The sequence below is a fragment of the Astatotilapia calliptera genome, chromosome 13, assembly GCF_900246225.1.
Source record: "Astatotilapia calliptera chromosome 13, fAstCal1.2, whole genome shotgun sequence".
In the NCBI taxonomy this organism is placed as follows: Eukaryota; Metazoa; Chordata; class Actinopteri; order Cichliformes; family Cichlidae; genus Astatotilapia; species Astatotilapia calliptera.
In genome coordinates, this window is record NC_039314.1 from 25908765 (window position 1) to 25922216 (window position 13452).

General features: G+C 40.0%; 1 long non-coding RNA gene across 1 annotated transcript; it reads right to left on the reverse strand.

Annotated features, from left to right (window-relative positions):
- Nucleotides 1–580: 580 nt before the first annotated feature.
- On the reverse strand, nucleotides 581–10261 carry LOC113035503 (uncharacterized). The gene is made up of 3 exons (XR_003274353.1): nucleotides 10090–10261; nucleotides 5753–5925; nucleotides 581–2195 (listed from the first exon to the last, which is right to left on the reverse strand). It is a non-coding gene; the product is annotated as an uncharacterized LOC113035503 (long non-coding RNA).
- Nucleotides 10262–13452: the final 3191 nt, after the last annotated feature.

The following is a 13452-nucleotide window of genomic DNA, read 5'->3' on the forward strand; positions in this document are numbered from 1 at the left end:
AGTGTATTACATTTCCTGGTTTAAGAATAACTTCCTGCTTAAAGGATTAACTTCCTGTGTTAGGAAATGCAGATGTGAATGTCAGAGTGTATGTATGCAAGAGTAAAGGATAAACACTGGGATTGTATGTGTATATGAGTATAGGAGTACAAATATATATGTGTTGAAAGGTAAAGGGTATGTATATATATGTATGACTAGAAAGGGCTGCACCTGCAAGGAGAATAAATATATGTCAACATAAAAATATGTAGCATTAAGAAAAATAGAATACATGTGTGTGAAAGGAAGATTAATGGATTTATGTGAGAGTGAATATACATGGATATGAAATAAGAATAAAGGTGTGCGAGATGACAATATATATATGTGAGAGTGAAACTATATGTATGTATGTGAGAGTGACAATACATGTGCATGAAAGAAGAATATATGTATGTGAGAGTGAAAGTATATGTGTGTGAAAGAAGAATATATGTATGTGAGAGTGACAATACATGTGCATGAAAGAAGAATATATGTATGTCAGGGGTTAAGACATTTGTTCACAAGTAAGAGAAATAAGACACTGCAGACCGACTCAGAGAGTATTAAGACATGCGCATGGGTGTGTGCCTCTCAGCAAAATCACACACACTCAGCGCAGGCTGGTTGCTTTATTTATAAGGCAAAATGGGTTACATAGTACTTCCTCTTTTAACCGAAAGGGAAAAGGCCAGACATTACCTAAGCTTATCTGACCTCTGCACACAAACTAAGAATAAAAACATAGAAGTATATCACACTTATCTGACATCACACACACTGGGTTAAAGAATACATGCTTGTATACTTGTCAAACATCTCAGACACTAAAGTAAGGAATGCATTATGTTCTCTTTAACAATAAACTTGGTTATGTGAAAATATATGAACACTCGATTATAAGGCACACTTGATTATACTTGATTTCATAAAAATCCTCTCACATTCCCTCCTGTTGTTAATATATTTCACAGGTTTAATCAAATGCATAGTCACTTGTTAGTCACATTTTTGCATGTCATTCAGTGAAGTATTTAAACAACAGTTCTGTAAAGACTAGAATAGGGATTTTCCACTCTTTCCTCCATATTCAGCATATCATATTGGCGATAGGGATCCTCCATATTCCTCTGAACCAAGACATAGTTTCCTAACATACGCTTGAACATGTTTGACATTATGCTTCTCAGACATGGGATAATACAAGCAGTGAAAAGGCAAAATAGTAACATCACATTGAAAAGGGCCAACAGGCCTTTAATCAGTAAGGATTTCCAGGAGCCACTCAGCAACCAGTCCCACCAGCCTTGCCTATCGGCTACGTAGTCCTGCTGCTGAGCGTCTCTCAATTGTTTCAGAACATTCAAAGCATTTGTCATGTTTAATGAGTGTATGTTGTCAGGTATGTAGGTGCAACAGGTGGTGTTGAACAACACGCAGAGACCTCCTTTCTCTGCAAGAATAATGTCCAAAGCTACTCGATGTTGCATGACAGTGATGCGCACTGCATCGATTTCTTCATTCTGAGCCTTGTTGATCTTTGTTGAAGCATTCAGAAACAGTCCAAAGCGATAGTCTAAAGTCTCTATTTGTAGTGCATGCTTTCCTACTCCTACATAGGGAAACAGAGCGTGGGTTACCTTCTGGCCGGTGGTCCAGAGTTTGAAGTTACAAGCGCCCAAGCACAACAGCTTTGGGGCTGGGGCTGGTGCTGGTGTTGGTTCTGGGGCTGGTGCTTCTTCTGGATTCATCAGGTTGTTTTCCTCAGTCATCTTGTTGAGTTTTTATTCAGGCGTCCCTGGTGTTGTTATTGGTTCTTCTCTTTGGTGGGATAGGTCACTCTTTTACTATGTGTCTTTTCTTCAGGATGACCTGGTACACCTAAACTTCTGGTGAGTAGACTGCCAGCGAAGTGGAGTGGCGGGATATACCCAATCAGCCCTTCCTCCACCGGCAGATCACCTGGAAGCTAGGGGAACCGGCGTCTTATTGTGGTGCAAACACTTTCTTCACGTGGCTTTGATGGATCCACGAAGGTCGTTCGGCTATCTTACAAGCTGTCGGTGTAGTAAGCAACACCTGGAAGGGCCCCTCCCACCTCGGAGCACTCCAGTTTTTTCGCTGGAGGACTTTAATCAGAATCCAATCACCGGGGTTCAACCTGCAAGAGACTGGAGATAGATCACTCGGCAGTTGATTGCTTAGTATCACTTCTTTATTCTCAAACAGTTTTGTCATCCATTCTGCCATCGTTGTTTCTGCAGGAAGCAGGGTGCTGGGGTTTAGCTGATTACACTTCTCTATAGTAATGTGTGAGTGTGAGAGCAGAATACCTACATAAGAGAGTTGTCTCCGAAAGCTTGAGTCAAAACTGCCTTCATGTACCCTGCTACTCCATCGACATGGAGAATAAAAGGTTTTTCATAGTCTGGTAATGCTAAGACGGTACATGTTTGCAATGCTATTTTTAAATCAGTGAAGGCTTTTTCTGCTTCTAGGGTCCACTGTATTTTGTCTTTTAATGCTAGGTCTTTTCCATAAATTAGGTTCTGTAGTGGCTGGGCCAGCAGTGCATACTCTGGGATCCAGCACCTACAGAAATTGCACAGACCTAAATAACTCATCATTTGTTGCTTAGTTATTTGGTTTTGGTGCATTTTGGACTGCTGTCTTTCTGCTCTCTAGTAAGGTGCGGCCTCGGCCTGTTAGTTGATGTCCTAAGTAGATGACTTTATCACTCCACAATTGTAACTTGTGTTGTGATACTTTGTGGCCTTGTTCTGCCAAATGTTGCAGAACCGTCATTGTGTTTTCTCTACAATCATCTTGTGTATGGCCTGTAATCAATATGTCATCTACATACAGCAGAAATTTTCCTGGAGCAGGAAGAGAGCAAAATGACATTGATTTCTTTAGAACTTCTGCATACAGTGTTGGGCTATTTTGAAATCCTTGTGGTAGCCTGGTGTATGTGTATTTTTCATTATAAAAAGTAAATCCAAATAGATTCTGTGAATCTTTATGTAAGGGAATAGAGAAAAATGCATTTGAGAGGTCAATCACCGAGAACCATTGTTCTTTTGGTGTTACTTGATTTAAAATGATATGTGGATTTGCAACCACTGGAGGTATTTGCTCTGTTACCTCGTTTATTGCTCTTAGATCATGAACTAGGCGATATTTTCCAGTATTGGCCTTTTTTACTGGAAAAATTGGTGTATTACACGTGGCTTTATTAGTTTTCACGAGAATACCTGCTTTCTGCATGTCTGCTATTACTGGCCTAATTCCTTCCTTTGCTTCTGCACTCAAAGGTTATTGTGGTTTCACAGGCCTTCTGGCCCTGATGCTGACCTAACTATCAGAATGTCATTGGAGAATTTCATTTTCACTTGAGGCATTTTTAGATACCTTCTAGTTTTTCAAAGAATTCACACATCTTACATATTTCAAACTTTGAAGTTTTTTGTTTTGTGTATATATATTTTTTTTCCTAAACTTTGCATTGTTCATAGCTCACAGTTCTAAAACTGGGTATTTGTAAATCATATGCCTAATCACTATGTGTCACCGTAATCCACAAGTATTGGCACAAATTTGTTTCCAAACCAACAAAATAATCAAAAAAACAAAAACATACATGAGTCAGGATACAAAAAGACAAAGAAAAATGTTGCCAGAAACAAAGCAGAAGTGTGAGGGGAAACTGAGCTCACAGACAGCTGCATGTGTTCGCTTTTAATAGCATGCAGCCTCTGTTCTAAAAAAACCAATAAATAAAAAATAAAAGAAAATGTGTAACATGCTTATCAACTTAGCGGTGTCCACACATTTAATTCAGCTTCATAATCCTGCAGGTTTAGTTATTATCTTACAGGGTTTGGCTTATTAGTTGTTATTATAGATGTGCTCTGTATCTCAGTAATATTTATCTAGGATAAATGACAGGTTTTCAAGCAGGTTAAGTGCCTCTATGCACCTAATTGGTTTAGATATTGCTTTTATTTTCTTCATCTCATATTTCATTATACTGAGTTTGAGCAAACCTTTAAGCTTGATGCAGACTACTTCATAACAATTGTCCATCTCACATCATACTGGCTAAGATACTTCTTGTCAATATTAATATTATATTTTTTATTAATTATTATCATCTTTTTCTCTCTATATAATAACAATAGTATATCACAATATTTTATTAGTGTATATCACTATACTACTACTGAGCCAACTTAATAGTTAGGATCATCTTACTCAGCAAACAGATAATTTATAGTTCATCCAATCTCTACAAAATTTGCTTTTTCTCTGAACAGGTTTGTGCCTAGTTTTAGACTGGTCTTCTGTTTGCCTAATCTCAGATCCAACCTTAAGATTATTATATTTTATTTTGTATCCATCAGGGACTGTGAGTGAGGTGCAGTCTCACCCACCCTCCAGGATGGAAACATTTATCTTTTCACACACTTTCCTTGGCTGAACAATGACACAGCCTTCATCTACCTTATGCATCTCTCTTTTTTTTATAGAAAAGGTCTTCATATAAATGATTTCCTTTTATTTATTTCATACAATCTGGGCATGATGGGTCATAAATGCACTGATTTTTGCAGCCACGGCCACTATCTCTATGTGACATAAAAGGGGATCGGTTAGATGCTGTTTTGTCACATGTCCTGAGGCTGATTTCACAATTATAGTGTTTTTTGAGAATGTTACATTTGGGACTTCTACAGTTAAAACAGTTTTACAAGCTCCTGTGTACTAAAACATTTTTTAACGGCACACCTTTCACATATATTACAACTGTTGGCTTGTCTTCTGAACCTAACAGTAGTTGTTCTACATTGTAAACCTCCGCTTCATCTGTTTCACTTCCTTCCTCTCGTGCTAGTCATTCATCACTTTCCTGTTCCTGAATTACACTCCTGCAGTCTCGAGCAAAGTGCCCGTTTTTTTTTCCACAATTACAGCATTTAATCTCTCTTTTGTCCCTTCTTTGTCCTGCTTTTTACTTTCTTTTGACTTTTTTCCTCATATAGCTCTTTTTGCAAAGCGGCTTTTAAAGCATTTATTGAATCAGGGGTGCATTTGCCTTGCCAAGCTGGACAATATATTTTATGTGGATTTCTCCACCTTTTTGCACTGATTATTCCTGCATTTGAACAGTTTTTTCCTAACCACTCTTCATCTGCTGTTAATTTTACTTTAGCTTTAGAATTACCCATTTTGAACTAATTACGTCAGAACTGTGACACTGTCTCTGGTATGACGAAGCGGGCAGGTTATCAATAACAGCCTTCTACTCACTCGCTATTCGAGTGAGCGGTTATTGATTTTACGTGATGACGCACAACCTTATTTTCCCACTTCAACCAGTACGTGAGCGTACACAGGAAAACAGCTTTGAGGAGTAGTTCGACCGCTTATTGGGTCGTAAATGACAACTTACTCCTCTTAGTTAACACAATTAGAGCGCGCTTTTATAATTTTTATTGAGATTTTCCGTATTTTCGTTGTGCAACCTTCAACCTGTTCCGTTGCAGCCGCTCCCAGAGCAACCGGAACTTTTAATAGCGATTTCTAGAATCTCGCTCTTGCCTGTCGTCTCTAAGTCCCTCTTGGACTAAGATCTGTCGGCGCTAACCAGGTTTACACACTATTTTAAAGGAAAATCTCAATATCAACGTATTTTAGCGCTTGATGGAATGCAGTGTTTCATATTCACCTTACTGTGGCGCTGCGTTTTGAATTCGGTTCATCTGGTCCTGGCGCCGTGGGGCCTGTATAAGACGCTGACCGGAGATCGAATGGTCCCGGTTTTTCTCCTTTACTGTGCACAGGTTTTTTCCAGCGCAGGCAACACGACGTCAGGATCCGATGAAAACCGTCTGTGGACAACTAGACGTTAAAAATAACAGTCAGTTCTCCGGCTCGGAGGACCAATTAAATGTCAGGGGTTAAGACATTTGTTCACAAGTAAGAGAAATAAGACACTGCAGACCGACTCAGAGAGTATTAAGACATGCGCAAGGGTGTGTGCCTCTCAGCAAAATCACGCACACTCAGCGCAGGCTGGTTGCTTTATTTATAAGGCAAAATGGGTTACATAGTACTTCCTCTTTTAACCGAAAGGGAAAAAGCCAGACATTACCTAAGCTTATCTGACCTCTGCACACAAACTAAGAATAAAAACATAGAAGTATATCACACTTATCTGACATCACACACACTGGGTTAAAGAATACATACTTGTATACTTGTCAAACATCTCAGACACTAAAGTAAGGAATGCATTATGTTCTCTTTAACAATAAACTTGGTTATGTGAAAATATATGAACACTCGATTATAAGGCACACTTGATTATACTTGATTTCATAAAAATCCTCTCACAATGTATGTGAGATTGAAGGTATATGTGTGTGAAAGAAGAATATATATATGTGAGAGTGAAAATATATGTGTGTGAAAGAAGAATATATGTATGTGAGAGTCAAAGTATGAATTTTGGCTTGTACGGCCCCTCATACGTACGTATGTGTGTATATATATATATACATATATATATATACATACGTACGTATGTGTGTATATATATATATATATATATATATATATACATACGTACGTATGTGTGTATATATATATATATATATATATACGTATGTATGTGTATATATATATATATATATACGTATGTATGTATGTATGTGTATATATATATATATATATATATAGGGTGTACCCCGCCTCTCGCCCTATGACAGCTGGGATAGGCTCCAGCGCCCCCCGCGACCCTGAAAAGGATAAGCGGAAGTGAATGGATGGATGGATGGATGTGTGTTTAAATATGTGTGTATATGTATATATATGTATATATATGTATATATATGTATATATATATGTATGTCACATATTGACAGTGGTTCACCGATGCCAATGACATAATTACCCAGCTACATTTCTGAAAGAATGCAAAAGCATTGACATATATTTTTCCTTCCTACAATAGCCCGACGGGCAGGGAAGAGATAGATTTTGGTAGCCCGACTGAAAAAATCGCTAGCCCCAGGACGTCGGGCTAGCGATATTGCAAGCCCTGTATCTGATTGAGGAATCACTCATCTTTGGAAAAGAGAGTTTATTACAGAGAAATGTCTCTTTCCAAAATAAAAGCTATACTATCCGCTTCTTCTGGGCTATATTCTCAGCAGCATAAGGAGAATCATGTGCTAACAGCTGTCTAAATGACTGGGCTAAAGTTAGTAGCATGCTTGTTGTTTTTGTCTTTGCACTAGGATGATGTTGGCGTAAATGTGCAGTCATATTCGTTGTGTTCCCACTAGTGCTTTCAGGTTAATCTCGTTGAAATAACCTTAACGCCACAACACGGCAAATCTCCGTTAACGAGCTACCGCCGATCGCCCCGTCCATGGGGCTAGACGGCCAACACGTTAACGAGCTAACTGCGCTAACACACTAGTTCCCACCCATGTAATTGAGCATTGCATGGCACATCCAACATACTGTTTTACTTTACTCCATGACTCGCTTACCTTCAGGGTCATACGTCACATGAAAACCAAAATAATTCCAAACGCCAGATCTGAATGAGGGTGGGGGAGGTCCATGTTGCAAGGAGAGCTTAACTTCTGTCTTGCTAGCTTGCCCTGCGCTCTTCCTTCTGACTATGCTGTCTGTGTTGAGCGCTCAGTGGATCTGCGCTCGACAGTGCAGCCTAGGCGGAGTAGTCGAACGCAGATTCACTGAGCGCTCAACACAGACAGCATCGTCAGAAGGAAAGTTGATAAAATAAATTACAAATGTTGTATTGTTCGATACATATGCGTACCAAACCGAAAGCACTGTATCGAACGGTTCAATATCGATACGAATATCGTTGCACCCCTAATATGTCCTTCCTACAATGTATGTATGTATATGTATGTATGTATATATATGTATGTGTGTGTATATATGTGTGTGTATATATGTGTGTGTGTGTGTGTGTGTATGTATGTGTGTGTGTATGTGTGAGAAGCCTCCTTTCTCTGTCTTGTCCCTCCACTGGGCTCATGACATCCCAGCTTGTACTCTGCACTGGAGTCTGTCGCTCGATGCCACTGCGGCTCCCCTCGTGTCATCGCCCTGTGAGTAAACAAATAGGGGCCAGAACCATCATCCCAGAAGCTGAATTGGCTAATAGCCATGGCGACCCTCTCCCACCAAGCTAACATTCTTTAATTAAAACAAAGAACAGAAAACCAAGCTTGGTGGAGAGCATGCATGAGCATGTAACTACACAGTTACACCTATATCTGGGACTCCCCACCATTTGACCTTAGAACTGAACTGAAGAAGCTTCTCGGATGAGAGGTGAAACGTCTTCAAGTAACTTAAAGAAGTCCAGACGCTTTTCTTTGCAAGCTCCTTTGACCATTCCTATCAATAAACCTTGGAAACACACAATTAACAGGAGCAATATATCCCCTATTAATCTACCGATTAAAGTAAAATAAATAACTCATCCTAGTTGTCTGTACATACCACTGTTGGATATTTATGTAGATCCATACCGTCAGCCATAAGGAAGACAAATTGTCTTAACCCTTTAAGACCTACCATAGAACCAAGTCCGCCAGAGCTTATATTATATTTTTACATGCTGTGGTGCCATTTCTGGGAGCATTTCAAGTTGCTATACACCAATACAACCATTATAGCCCAAATTTTAATAATATGTATGCATTAAGTGCATAGTAATTACATAAATTGCCAAAAAGTGCAATGAACTACAAAAAAATTGAAAATCAATTTTGTTTTTTAAACATATATTTCTAGTTAGAGAAATTTAAGAGGCTTATCCCTCAAAACTGTAAATACAAAAAAGTTGCACAAAATAGTTTCCCACCACAGGAAATTTATTTTGAGTGTCTTCATAGTTTTATTTTTGAAATACACCAATTTTTTTTTAATACTGCAGGAAAAATGAAAATAAATATTATAGTGCAAGTTTGCAAAAAAACCAGCATATGCATCAAAATAAACTATTTCCAGCAGTGCAATATGAGTCCTAAGCATCCCAGAAATGACACAGAAAGTCATAAAGTCAAACATAACTTTTAAAAACACCCGTATAGGCTCATGAGGCCCTGATGGTAAAATACTTCATTTCCCCGAAAATGACGTCACTTCCGGTTTCGGACAGGTAATGGCGGACATGCGGTAGTTCGTGCTGACGTCTATTCCAACGTAGGAAGTGTTATGAACAGCTGATCGGATCGGCAAAGCCTGTTTCTGGAATATTATGTTTTTGTTGCTGCAAGCGCTTTTTATGCAGTTTTTGCAAAGCTGTATGTGGAAGGAAACTGTGACCGAGGACAAGCTGATGGCATAAGATGGCACAACTCCTCCGGTTTCATATGCAAAAAAAAATATTGCGCTAGCTTACGTGGTTGCAGTGCTACCGCAATTTAAAAGTAGTTGCGCAAAACGGAGCGTGCCCGCTCCGACCGGCTTTAAAGGGTTAAATACTAACTGCGGTGGTACTCCCAAGCAATGGACTCCCAATTAGTGCATTATACATCGAGTTGCAGTCAAAAATGCATCAAAATGCGGTCAAAATGACTCAAGCTGCGGTCAAACTGTGCATCAAGCTGCGGTCAACAGAAAGTTTCCCCTCGTGCTCACCCTACCTTTCTGCTCATCAACATCAGGTGCAGTGAACAGGTGAGTGCAACCACATTTATCATCTAACACACCCATGAGTCACTCTCCACACTCGTGCACCAATACACTATGTGCATTTAAATCAAACCTCTTAATCCAAAAAAGGAAAAACTCATATGGCTCCTACAATAATGATCAGCTTATTTCAAGACAACCTTAATTTTACGCAACCTTAGTTTTTATAACTACTGTTAGTATTATTATTAAGCTAATGTTAGCTAGTAACCCATTAATAGCTACTCTGTCAGTGGTGTAAGTTGATAATATGTGGCGTAAGTTACAAATGACACGGTCCTAAATATAATGTTAGGAATAAAAAAGGGTCTTACTCACCTTGCACTCCTATAGAAGTAGATAGAATGTGTTACAAAATAAATATATGTGAAGAGAAAATGTAGAAGGCAAAGGAACTCAGACTTAAGATATCTTAATACATGTGCACACATGGATGACCCCCCCTCATCGCCCAGATCCATCCCGCAGCAACGTGTGCAGGGCAGATATGAGTGAGAGGGAAGACCGCCCAGTGCATCCAGAGCTTTCTTTATTTATCCTTCAAGGAAGTAGGAGTGGCATGTTCAGAATAGTAAAACATTTCCATATTAGGAAAAAGAGACCGTTAGCTTGCCTGTTGACAAAGGAGGTAGTATGTATAGAAATGCAGACATTCCATAAAAGGGAAGAGAGAGAGAGGGGGAGCGCCAGTCTGTCTGTTTAAAACCGGATGTCACCACATTCCTCTAAACATATGGCTTCAATCTCTCTCTCTCTGTGTTGGCTCCAATTCACAAACTCCTCTTCTTTAATGAAGCTACAACTAAGCATAATTCACAAAATTAAAAAATCTCTCAACAATATATATTCTTAGTGCTTATTTTGTCATTACATTGTTTTATGTTTTTTAATAATAATGGCTTGTAAAGCAAGGCCAGTTTTGACTCACAAACTAAGTGCTTAGCCAGAGTGAAAAACAGGAAGTTCAGTGCAGAGACATATTAATAAATACAGGAAACCAGACAGAAAGAGGGACTAGTAACATATAAGGAGTTGTTTGTATCGAGGCTGTGTGTGACGTGTAAAGTACCAAAATAACACCTATATGAGACACATTTTTAGCTTCTAATGTCAGAGATTCTGCAACTGGCTTTGGGCTGTGCAGGGCTCTCTCTTCCGGAAGATGATTGAATAAAGAATTAGAAATGTTTTGACCACTCCCGAGTCGGGTTTTCTCTGTTCTATCATGGGGATCAATGAAATATTGTAGGAAAAGGACTTAGAGTGCTTAGGGGTGAATGCAAACACGCTTACACACATAAATACTAATTAGGCTAATTCTTTTGATTAGATAGCCCAGAACACGATAGTTTGAACTAACTTAGGATAATTTAGAGAACAATTGATGAACATAATAGAGTATTGAGGCGTAGCAGAGAGAGGTGTTTTCGTTTTCTGTCCTTTACAGAAGAAGGAGCAGATTCCAGAACCACAGCAAAACTACGAAGGGGTTGGCGAGAATCCAGGAAGGATCAGACCAAACGGATCGGGCCAAGAGAGGGGGACACGGATGTGACCCAAAAGAAGCACAGAGAAACCTCTCAGAAGAGTAGTTGTTCAGATTGCAAAGAAGATCAAAAACTTGTTACAGAGAGGTTATAATGTGAGCATAAAGTAATGAAGAGTAATGAGAGGGACTTTAGTAATAGTTTGTTGGATTTTTATGTTATGTAAATTCCCCAAAAACAGTGTTAAGGCTATGCGCTACCCGTTAAAGGGGGTGAAAAAACTAGGAGTAAATTTTTAAAAGAGGAAACAGGTTGGTAAATGGTAAATGGCCTGCATTTGTATAGCGCTTTTTCTAGTCCCTAAGGACCCCAAAGCGCTTCACACTACATTCAGTCATTCACCCATTCACACACACATTCACGCACTGGTGATGGCAAGCTACATTGTAGCCACAGCTGCCCTGGGGCGCACTGACAGAGGCGAGGCTGCCGGACACTGGCGCCACCGGGCCCTCCCATTTTTCACGAGCTGAACTCAAAGATCTGAAACATTTTCTACATACACAAAAGACCCATTATTATCAAACATTGCTGACAAATCTGTGTTACTGAGTACTTCTCCTTTGCCGAGATAATCCATCCCACCTCATAGGGATGACATATCAAGGTACTGATTACACAGCATGAATATTGCACAGGTGTGCCTTAAACTGCCCAGAATAAATCTTTGCCTTACTGGGGGGACGGTGAGCAGAAAACCAGTCAGTATGTGGCGTGGCCACCATTTGCCTCATGTAGTGCAACACATCTCCATCGCATAGAGTTGATCAGGTTGTTTGATTGTGGGCTGTGGAATGTTGGCCACTCCTCTTCAATAGCCATGCGAAGCTCCTGAATATTGGCAGGAACTGGAACACGCTGTCGTATACACCCATCCAGAGCATCCCAAACATGCTCAGTGGGTGACATGCCCAGTGAGCATGCTGGCCATGCAACAACTGGGATGTTTTCAGCTACCAGGGATTGGGTACAGATCAATATGGGGCCATGCATTATCATGCTGTAACATGAGGTTATGGTCATAGATGAATGGCACAACAATGGGCCTCAGGATCTCAACACGGTATCTCTGTGCATTCAAAATGCCAGCAATAAAATCCACCTGTGTTCATTGTCCATAACATATGCCTGCCCATACCTGAACCCCACCGCCACCATGGGCCACACGATCCACAACGCTTAAGTCAGCAACCTGCTCCCCCACACAACGGCACACATGCTGTCTGCCATCTGCCCTGAACAGTGAAAACTGGGACTCATCCGTGAACAGAATGCCTCTCTAATGTGCCAGATGCCATCTAATGTCCAACTCAAGTCCGTTACAATGACAAACTGCAGTCACATCCAGACCCCGATGACGAGCCTGCAGATGAGCTTCCCTGAGACAGTTTCTGACAGTTTGTGCAGAAATTCTTTGGTTATGCAAACTGTTGCTGCAGCTGTCTAGGTGGCTGGTCTCCGATAATCCTGGAGGTGAACATGCTGGACGTGGAGGTCCTGGGCTGGTGTGGTTACATGTGGTGTGTGGTTGTGAATGTACTGCCAAATTTCTGAAACACCTTTGAAGATGGCTTATGGCAGAGAAATGAACATTCATTTCACAGGCAACAGCTCTGGTAGACATTCCGGCAGTCAGCATGCCAATTGCACACTCCCTCAAAAGTTGCAACATCTGTAGCATTGTGCTGTGTGATCAAACTGCACATTTCAGAGTGGCTTTTTATTGTGGTCAGTCTAAGGCACACCTGTGCAATATTTGTGCTGTCTAATCAGCACCTTGACATGCCACACCTTTGAGGTGGGATGGATTATCTTGGCAAAGGAGAAGTTCTCACTAACACAGATTTAGACAGATTTGTCAACTATGTGTGATAGTAATGGGTCTTTTGTGTATGTAGAAAATGTTTAAGATCTTTGAGTTCAGCTCATGAAAAAATGGGAGCAAAAACAAAAGTATTGCGTTTATATGTTTGTTCGGTGTACATAGAGAAAGTTTCTCAAAGCTAAATAAACAGAAAACTACAAAGAAACAGAAAGTAGAAACAGAGAGGTGTGTCTCATTATGGTTGAGATGAAAAACTGAAATTCAACCAAGCAGTTGTTTCACTGTTCAGAGGGAAGAGCATCTAAAACG